Raw genomic sequence first — 9,598 nt, 5'->3', positions numbered from 1 at the left:
TCTCAATGTCTCTTGCTCTCTTTCCTATCCACGTTTCTCAAACTTGCATTCCTGAAGCCCTGCAAGCTCCTTGTCTTCCCAGATCCACCTCACGATGCCAAGACAGACTGATGGAGTAAAGCAGAACTTTCTCCTTTGCCACCTGTGTTTCTCTTATCTGCCTTTCCTCTTTTATTTTTTTCCTTTTTCCTCAGGAGACGGAATCTTTGTGGGAAATAGTTCTCAGGACTCTCTAATGCAGCATTCTAAAAGGAAAAGGAAAAAAGGAATAAAACAGAGAAAGCATGAGCATTTTTGCAAAGGTGAAACCAGCAGGGTATTTATTGCAGTAAAAATGTGGTAGGATGCATAAAAGGATCAGCCCGGAACACCTTGTTGGTGCGGCCATCTCGCTGTTGTCAGAGGTTACTCATTTGTTGAAGACTTTATGGGAGCAGCATGCCAAATATTTCTCATGTTTTGTCTACATCTATTAAACCTCTCAGCTCAAAATCATCAAGATTCACGTAGTAATTTCTGAATGGTCTAATTAACTTATGTATACCATCAGGTCATCCATAATATCTGCTAAAAGATACATAATATATATAAAATCTTGATCTCTGCAGGCAGTTGGAAGCTGCAGTGTGAAGCTTATCTGTGCTGTTCGTATATGATTCTTGTCTTCACCTATAGAGCATTCTGTCACATATAGATTAAACCCAGCAACTTTGTATAAAGTACAATTCTGTTTAAAGTGGAAAAAAGGAGAAAGAAAGAAGATTGTAAATATTTTGCTCATATCATGGTGAAACCAAAACTCTTCTTGTAAAGCTGATACTGAATTATTTCATGTTTTAAATACACGTAACGTTATGCAGTTAAAATGAAGGCGCTTCCCCCTGTATTGCCCTGGTCTTGATATCAATAAAATTTATGTGTGATAATTTATTTAATTTCATAAAATTAATCCAAGAGCAAAACCGCGTGATCTTGTATGGCAACATAACTTTGTATTTGTGGCTGATATTTTTTCCTCTTAACACAGAAAAATACTGACGGTTGATGCAGTGTCCTAACACAATAGGGGCTAATGAACAGAGCTTGCTGCACTCGAGAGACTGCAGTTCAATTGCTAGTGATGCCAATCAAGTCAGAAATATTAACCATGGTAACAGCAGATTTGAGTTGTGTGGAGCAAGGCAGTGGCTTCTTGGGGAAGGTCGCCTCTTGGGCGGTGAGGGATTGCTCACAGCAAGAGTTGCAGCAGGTTGGAGGATGCTTCTTTGTGGCAAAGGAGAGCAAAACTCACCTCATGCCACAGGGAGCTTTGTGCTGTTTGTGCACATGTGAGGACACAACCAGTGTGACCAATGGGGCCCATACGACGTGTGTGACCTATAAAACAGTGTTTCCTATGTGTAAGTGCACAATACATTAGTGAAAGATAAGTTTCAGTGCAGATTAGGTCCTAGGCAGAAGTAAAATGTTGCTTAAGTCAGTGTGGCTGGGCTGAATCACCCCAATCGAAGCTGCAGCTTTCATGAGGATTTCCTTAATATAGTGCATTTGTTCTGCTGGCTGATGATCAGAGTGAGGATCCCTTGATTTGGTACAATGGCAGTGTTATGTATTAGTAGCATGAACAGGAAGCAGCTGGCGTCCTGTTCAGAAAACAATCTCAATTTTTATTGCAGAGAACAATATTGAAAACCAGTGTGTGTGTGAGGGGCCTAATCCTTAAAAATGCAGGAGTTTGGATACTGTCCCTTTTCACTGACTAGTCGCTTCTGGACTCAGTCTAGATTTGTCTCTTTTCACAGAAAGCTGTCCTGGTGTTGGTCCTTTGGAATACAGAGAAAACCGGCTAGAGCCCCGAAATGGCTATTTTGCACCTGCTTGCTGCCTCTCCTTCTGTTCCAGCTGGTAAGTGTGCTCGGTTGTGGAGTGCTTTTCCCTTTCTCTTATTTATGAAGAGATGGCACATCTTTTTGGTCAGCATCACTGAAACATTTCCTATTCTTTGTCTTGGATGCCATTAAAAAAGCCAGCTGTTAGGGATGGTTACTATGCTGTGGGGTAGCTCAAACTTTGGTAACAGTGTACAGTGGGTTTGTTAATAGCTGAAGAGTAAGAGCAGCTGATAAGTGAATCCATGTCTGCAAAACTGGTGGAAATAATGTGTACTTAATACCTTTTTCAGAGGATTTTGGAATGTGCAGTAACTATCACGATGCCTCTGTAAGATACAGTGTCTGGACAGGGCATCTGGGCCATAGAGGTTCCTCCTGCCTAGTTCACGCATCTGAAATGTAGTCATCCCAGTCTAGTTTTATCCCCTGAGGCCCCTCTTGTAGTCAAATATTGTGCAGTTTATGGGGATGTTTTACCTCAGCTATGTCAGAGCCTGTCCCAGGATGAGAGGAAAAGAGGTCTCACCATCCAGAAATGGAGCTCAGGGGTATTTGTCAACTCACATTTAGTTTCTAAAGCCAGTTGACATGGAGTGGCTTGATGGACGCTTCCTAACAAGTTAGGAAAACCAGCAACAAATGAAGTGAGGGCCAGCAAGGCCATCTATTAACTGAGGCTGCACCCTGTCTGCCAGGAGGTTGAACTTTAATCCCACTGTTAACACTGTTGTCTGACCTGAGACAGGGTCACTTTCCATGGTTGCCTCCTTTTTACCCATCTTCCTCCTCCCACACTTTGTCTGGAGCATTGAACGTTTATTTAGTATAGAAGACAGTCCTCCTTTTCTCCTAATGAAGATTGAATCCCAGTGTCTTACTTATAGTATTACAGAAAATGTGAGCCATCTGCTTAAGATACCAAGGTAAAAATGGTCCTAAGTCACAGAATCACAAAATCACTAGGTTGGAAAAGACCCACTGGATCATTGAGTCCAACCATTCCTATCAATCACTAAACCATGCCCCTCAGCACCCCATCCACCAGTCTTTGCTGTTTCAGTTGCATGTGTGACTTAATCGGTGGAGGAGGACAAGAAGCCACTTGTCGTGTTTCTTAGGGCAATGCTTAACCACTGGGCTAACCATGATTTGCTCACTGGATTGACAAATAACCAATTATTGCGGAACACCAGCAGAAACAGGTTGAAGAAGCTAGTGCTTAGGTTGATTGACAGACTGTTAAGACGCATGCTTGAAAAATGCAAGAACCACATTCAGGTCATCTTATGACTGGTTCAGGACAGCACCTGAATCTTCTGTGGGCTTAGTAGCTGTTAGGCTTCTGGGCTATTTTCTTGTCAACTCAAGGAATATTAAGATAACAGTAAAGAGGGGCTGAATACTCTGAATGCCTAGTTCAATGTCTAGGGCATTATCTTTGTAGAAAAGTGATTTGGGTTCAAATTGTGTTTATGGAGGACAGAACTGAACTAGTCTCACACATCTCGGCAGACCCGTAAATACTAGAACATGGTGCAAAACTACAGTGACAGCAGCATTACCAGCATCTAGCTCTCAAATCCTTATTCCACTCATCCAGTGCAAATCCAGGAATAATTTCAGGATCACAGAAATTATACTTTTTGGCAAACACTGTATATTATTTCACCTGATCTCGATTTATCATGTAATCAGCCCACAGAACCTATCGAGTTGCTGGTAATGGCTGCTTTCGTAGGCAATGTGTGAAAATACAGGAAACAAAGAATTGGAAACTATGCACCCTAAATTGCATCTTTGGCACGGTTGGCTTTGGTGGAATAAGCTGGATTATCCAAGATCTTCATCCCTTCACTTTCCATTTTATTCCTTCTCTCATGAATCTTTATCAAATGAAGTCAGCCGCTTGGGCAGACCTGTAATTGCACTGTTCTCTACAGTAAAAGTTGCTAATAATCTATAAATGAAAAGGCAATGTCTCCGATTTTTTCTTCTTTCTCTCCAACAAATGCAGTTAAAACAACTGTTTTTTGGAATCCTTTCCCTTCATCTGAGTGGAAGTTTAGGAAAGGAAATCTGTTTAATCTTCATTCTCGTGCTTTCCTGATTCACCTGGCTGCTCTTGGGAATTTAAAGGAAACCAGTTCAATAATGCAGGGGAAAATTACAACCTAATTTTATGCAATGGTTTAGGATAAATGAGATTCCACTGTTATTATCCTTCCCTATTGCCTCTCCTGAGCTCCTGTCTGCGATATGAAGAAATGTGCTCACTTAATAGCAAGGTATTTGTGGTAGAATAAGGATTTAATAATAGGGTAAGTTTTATTTCTGACCTAATAAGTAACGTTAGTTGAATGATATTCAGGCCAGATCTACTGACAACAGCATATCTTTTATTTTTAACAATATTGCACTCTCTATAAAGAAAATATCTCCATAACAAACAAAAATCCCAACAGACCAAACAAACAAATAAAAACTGAGGGCCTTGAGTCTAGTATAAGCCTCATAAATTGTTCTTCATGGTTTTTTTTCTTATTTAGAAAGTTTAGGGCAATAGTTTCCCTTCAGAAAACGGTTGCCATCAAGGAATATGAGCTACTCAGTTATTTCCTTGTCTGAAAGTACAATTCATGACGCCCAATATGATTAGGCTGGACCTTTAAATGATTGCAGGTTACAAGCTATCAATAATGTACATCCTTGCGAAAGGCGCAGACCCGCTTTAGCTTCTTCTTTTGCACATTAGCATGAGGTTTCTCACTGTCTTGTGTCTGAGTAGTCATTTACAGTAGAGTCACGCTGGAATGGCAGCAATATGTAGTGCTTGGTGAAAATAGGCAGGATGTTCCTGTGTACAGAGCAAAATTATTCTTTTCAGGGTGGAAAGTGAATTGGGTGCTATAAACAAGAAGATCATGGGCTTCATAGAGATGATAAACGATAAGCTCAGAGGATGGTGGAGCCTGGCCCTCAGCTGGCGTTAGAAGGAGAGAATTACTGTCTCAAAATCAGCATAAAGAGCTGAAGTGAACATGAGGCAGAGGCAGATTAGAAGAGTGTGGAAATAGGAATTGCCTTGCCGCTGTGACAATAATTTACCTGCACTGCAGATACCCTAGGAAAATAGGATGTCAGAGCCCTATGGGAGGCTGCGTGTCTCTAAGAGGGCAAAGCAGGGTATCTGCTTGAGGCAGGATTGGGAAAAACCAAGGGCTGCCTTTGTCTTACTCCTTGGCTTTCAGCTGAAATGCTCTCCACTCCAGAAGCTCCATATTTTAGCAGGCTTAGTGTTTTCTTGTGTCTTTATCTTTCTGGTTGCGAAAATCACATAGACTTTTATGTCCAGTCTGCTGCAGAGGAACTGGGAACAGAAGAGAGGACACTGTAGCCGAGAGGGAAAACTGTACAGTAGACAAAGTGCAGCCAATATGTATCAGGAATTTAAAAAACAAAGATAGCAAAATGCTTCCATTACCATGGTAATCATATACATTAACACAAGTTTCAACACCATAGTTTTTTCTATTTAATAGCTAAGAATGGAATATAAGATATAAAGGGAAGTCAACTGGATAATCAAGACCAGAACTGAATGCAAAAGTAAATGCAATCAGTGATGTGTTTGCACGTAGATCTTCCTAAACAGAATGCAACTTGTTAGCAAGGAGAAGCCTCCTCACTGTTGTTATCCTGCAGGATACAGGGAATTAGTCAGGCTGTTATTTGGTCACGTGCTTGACTAGCTTTCGACCTTTCCAAAACAACAGAACCACTGGCCAGGCCTCATGTTCACTCAGGAAGAGCGTCTTGAAGACTTGTGGAGGTGTGTAAATACCAAACTGTTGTAAGTGCCAGGGGAATGATTCCATTTTTAGAAAAGAAATGTGGCTGCCATTATTACTGTTTGTATAACAGTCCTGCAGTTTCTTCACGTTTTGTACAGATGTGTTCAGTTTCGGCTGTTTGCCCTGTCAGCTTTCCCGATACGTGGTGCAGCATTTTCTTTAAGATGCCTAAGTGGTGGTGATTAGCGGTGTGTGACGAATGGACAGGGAAGCTTTACTTTAAAAGGAAGAATTCTACATATGAAAGTAAAACTTAGACTTTCCATTGTAAATTATACGTTGCTGTAATTCCTGCTTCATGTTATGTTGAAGTGTCACAGCTCAAACAACATTCAACATGTGCAATGGCCATGAGATATTAAAGTGGAAGCAGAGAGCCATACATCAGAGTGTCAACATGAGTAACACCCAGTCAGTTAATCTCCAGCAGCCTCTAGTACAAGCTGGATTACTCTGGAAGTATGTGTGCAGTCTCTCTCTTTTAGTAGGAAGTTGATGTGAGTATGAGCTTTCTGATGTAAAAATGGAAAACAGGGACTGTGCTTTAAAACCACGAGCGATGATGCTGGAATGCTCCAGCTTGTTTGTTTTTTACTGAGTTTAAAGTGATGTCTGTTGAAATGTTTAGTTCTGCCTTCTCTTAGCAGCTTTGCAGAGGCAGAGGAAACCGTGATATGGTTTTCATGCCTTTCAAGGTGCATGGACCGGGATGTGAAGAGCAGCTGATTACTGATCTACTCAGACTGGAATATCAGAAGCTTAGAGGGACTTTAGTCTTAGTTTCTCAGTCAGTACAACAGAGCTGGCCTGTTGATGTAAACGGCCACTAGATGCATGTGCTTAGCAATTCCTCATTTCCATTCTTAAAGGTCTCCTATGGTAACAAGTAATATGAGAACAACTGTAATTTGTGCATGATTTTAATGGCAGCGCAGTTGTAGGTTAATATATTGAAATGTTTCTACATTGTGCCTGTGGAACTGCACGACTGACACATAGTGTGGATAAAGAAATTAAGAGAGAAGCCAAGTTTAGACAGGCTACATCCAGCAATGAAAGATGGATAAATTCTGTCAAGAATTCTGGTTTCATACAGGACCTGTATTCCTTCCCTTGCCTTGCTTCCCCTTGCTGGGCTGGAATCACAAAGTCTGAGCAAAAAGCCACCTCTGTATGCATAGTGCTGCACTATGAGTGAGGCTCAGAAGTTGAGAGAAGGTGACAAGAAGCAAGTCTCCCACTTCTACCTCTCCCAAGAGGTTTCAGTGTCTTGAAATAAAAGGAAAAGCATCTTAGGGCATATGAGCAGCCAGCTTGGTGCTCCCATAGTCTGGAAAAGTCTAGAATCATAGAATGATAGAATAGTTTGGGTTGGAAGGGACCTTAAAGATCACCTAGTTCCAGCTCCCCTGCCATGGGCAGGTACATCCCACTGGACCAGGCTGCCCAAGGCTCCATCCAGCCTGGCCTTGAACACCTCCAGGGATGGGGCAGCCATAGCTTCCCTGGGAAACCTGTTCCAGTGTCTCACCACTCTTCCTAATGTCTAGTCTAAATCTGTCCCTCTCCAGTTTATATCTGTTGCCCCTAGTCCTATCACCACAAGCCTTTATGGATAGTCCTCCCAGCTTTCTTGTAGGCCCCTTTCAGGTACTGGAAGGTCACTATAGGATCTCCTCAGAGCCTTCTCTTCTCCAGGCTGAACAACCTCAACTCTCTCATCCTGTCCTTAGATGGGAGATGCTCCAGACCTCGGATCATCTTTGTGGCCTCCTCTGGACCCGTTCCAACAGCTCCATCTCCTTCTTATGTTGAGGATTCCAGAACTGGACACGGGACTCTAGATGAGTTCTCACAAGAGAGGAATAGAGGGACAGAATCACTTTCCTCGACCTGCTGGCCATGTTTCTTTTGATGCAACCCAGGATATGGTTGGTCTTACACTGCTTCCCCTTAGATGAAGCGGGTAAGACATTTAAGCAATGTTGCCTACTGTTATCTAGGTGCCTTCTTCCTCTGACATAGCTATTTCCAGCGTGTAGATGATGAGGAACAAATCTCATCTGTGTGCAATAGATAAGTAGTTTTGTATTCACCATTGGTGAATTGGTGGTCAGTTGATGAAGTCATGGAAGATGGTCTGCTGGTGAAATCTGGATCTCCATTAAAAATTATTTTCAGTATTATCTTCAAGTGGAAGTTAGATTATAAGAGTGCAGAGTAATTTTGATTATTCTGAATGACAACAATGATCCATTAGCCCTAAGTGTTTGGGAACCAGCTGCTGAAAAGCTGTATGTCCCAAAGAAGTGCTGCTGTCTGCATCTAGGAAATGACTGAGAGAGTTAAAAGTTCGTGCTCATTTGAGTTTAAAAAGCTCATGAATGACCAAGAAAATGGAAGAAGGAAATGGATTTTTTCCTTTTTTTGTGTCAGGATTTCTGGTTGTGGAAGTAAAGTGGAAGAGAGTTAATCTGGGAATACGGCAAATGAGGACAAAGTCCCGTGTTTGAGGGACTGAATACTACCAATAATACTATGTCATCTTGGAAAAATTATGTCACCTTTGGAATCTAGGCAATTAGTCAGCCTTTCTGGCACTGTGGTAATATTTCAGTCATATTACTTTTTTGGGAATGAGCTAGATTTATGGCATCAGCACTCATTTTGTAGAACAACTAGCAGAATACTCGTATGTCACTTTGTTTTCTCCTTTCTCAGAAATGTCAACGTTTCCCTAGATGAAGTTGGTTATGCATGTAGAAACTTGCTCAATATTTTTGTATCTCTTCTTTGTGCTTGAGATGGAAGAAACTGTGAGGCTCCAATCAATAGCAGATGCACGTGGAGTTAGATAGTACTGGAGAAGACCCTTAATTACAGGTACATGGGCTTCACACTTGAGAACAGAGACTTCCACCAGGAAGAGAGGATACTGCAGAAAAACACCCAACTTTCTTGTCCTCTCTTTTAAAAGGGTAGATGATAGAAATCATGTTGGTAAGTAGTTCCCCTAACAGCTTTATTAATATGTTGTGGGGTTTTTTTGTTCTCGTAACCGTTAAGAAGTGTTAAACAACTGAGCCCTTGGAGATGGAGGTTTTCACTGCAGCAGTGAACAGGGATTGCGTGCTGCTTTTCTTCAATCTTTTAAAACTATAAATAGCTTTTCTAATAATAAATAAAAATAAATTTAATACATTCAGGATTTGTCATAAGCCGAGTTAGGTTTAAAATGAGTTATTCCTTGCAATTAGAGACAATAAAAAGGTATGTGGAATGGAAAAACTACCATGCCTACCAGCTTAATCTGGCTTAATGAAAGAAGTGTTTGCCTTGCTAAACACTTAACTGTATTGACAGTGGATCTGAGATGCCTTCCAATCAGGCATTATTTGATCAGGCTGTTCTTGTTGTACTGTACATAGCTGGAGAGTTGCTTTAAATACAATAAATAAAAGTAAAATCTTACACAAGGCAGCACAGCTTAGTAATTGCTGTTTTGGAGCTCACGTCGCTGCAGCTATTTAGCTCAGCATTTCATCTCCAGCTGCAGCACAATTTTTGCCAAATATAGATAAATGAAGTTAAAGTTATTGGCAATGACTAGTTCTGTATCCCTGTTTTGAGTTCACAGATTTCATAGGAAAGGCCTTCCTTTATTTTTGTAGCAAGCAATTGTTTTGAACTCCGAACTTTTTCACGTTCCAGTACAACACAGTGTTTTCAGTTCTACTTTATCAGGCAGATACTGGTAAACAGAGAGAATGAGCACGTTCCCTGTTTGAGATATATAGCGCAGGAGATCTGAGGGAGGAACAAGCTCAGAAACTGAACCTCACTCAGCACATTTTA

At 41.2% G+C, this 9,598-nt stretch overlaps 1 long non-coding RNA gene across 1 annotated transcript in view; it reads left to right on the top strand.

The window, feature by feature from the left end:
* The first annotated feature begins 1,800 nt into the window (after nt 1–1,800).
* The window catches only part of LOC138717794 (uncharacterized), a 36,342-nt gene continuing 28,544 nt past the window's right edge, over nt 1,801–9,598 (top strand). The window contains exon 1 of the long non-coding RNA XR_011336947.1: nt 1,801–1,905. This is a non-coding gene — a long non-coding RNA (uncharacterized lncRNA). The remainder of the gene's footprint in view (nt 1,906–9,598) is intronic.

The sequence above is a fragment of the Phaenicophaeus curvirostris genome, chromosome 2, assembly GCF_032191515.1.
Source record: "Phaenicophaeus curvirostris isolate KB17595 chromosome 2, BPBGC_Pcur_1.0, whole genome shotgun sequence".
Classification (NCBI taxonomy): Eukaryota; Metazoa; Chordata; class Aves; order Cuculiformes; family Cuculidae; genus Phaenicophaeus; species Phaenicophaeus curvirostris.
Note: the sequence above shows the minus strand (reverse complement) of the source record. Positions and strands in the feature narration are given on the sequence as shown.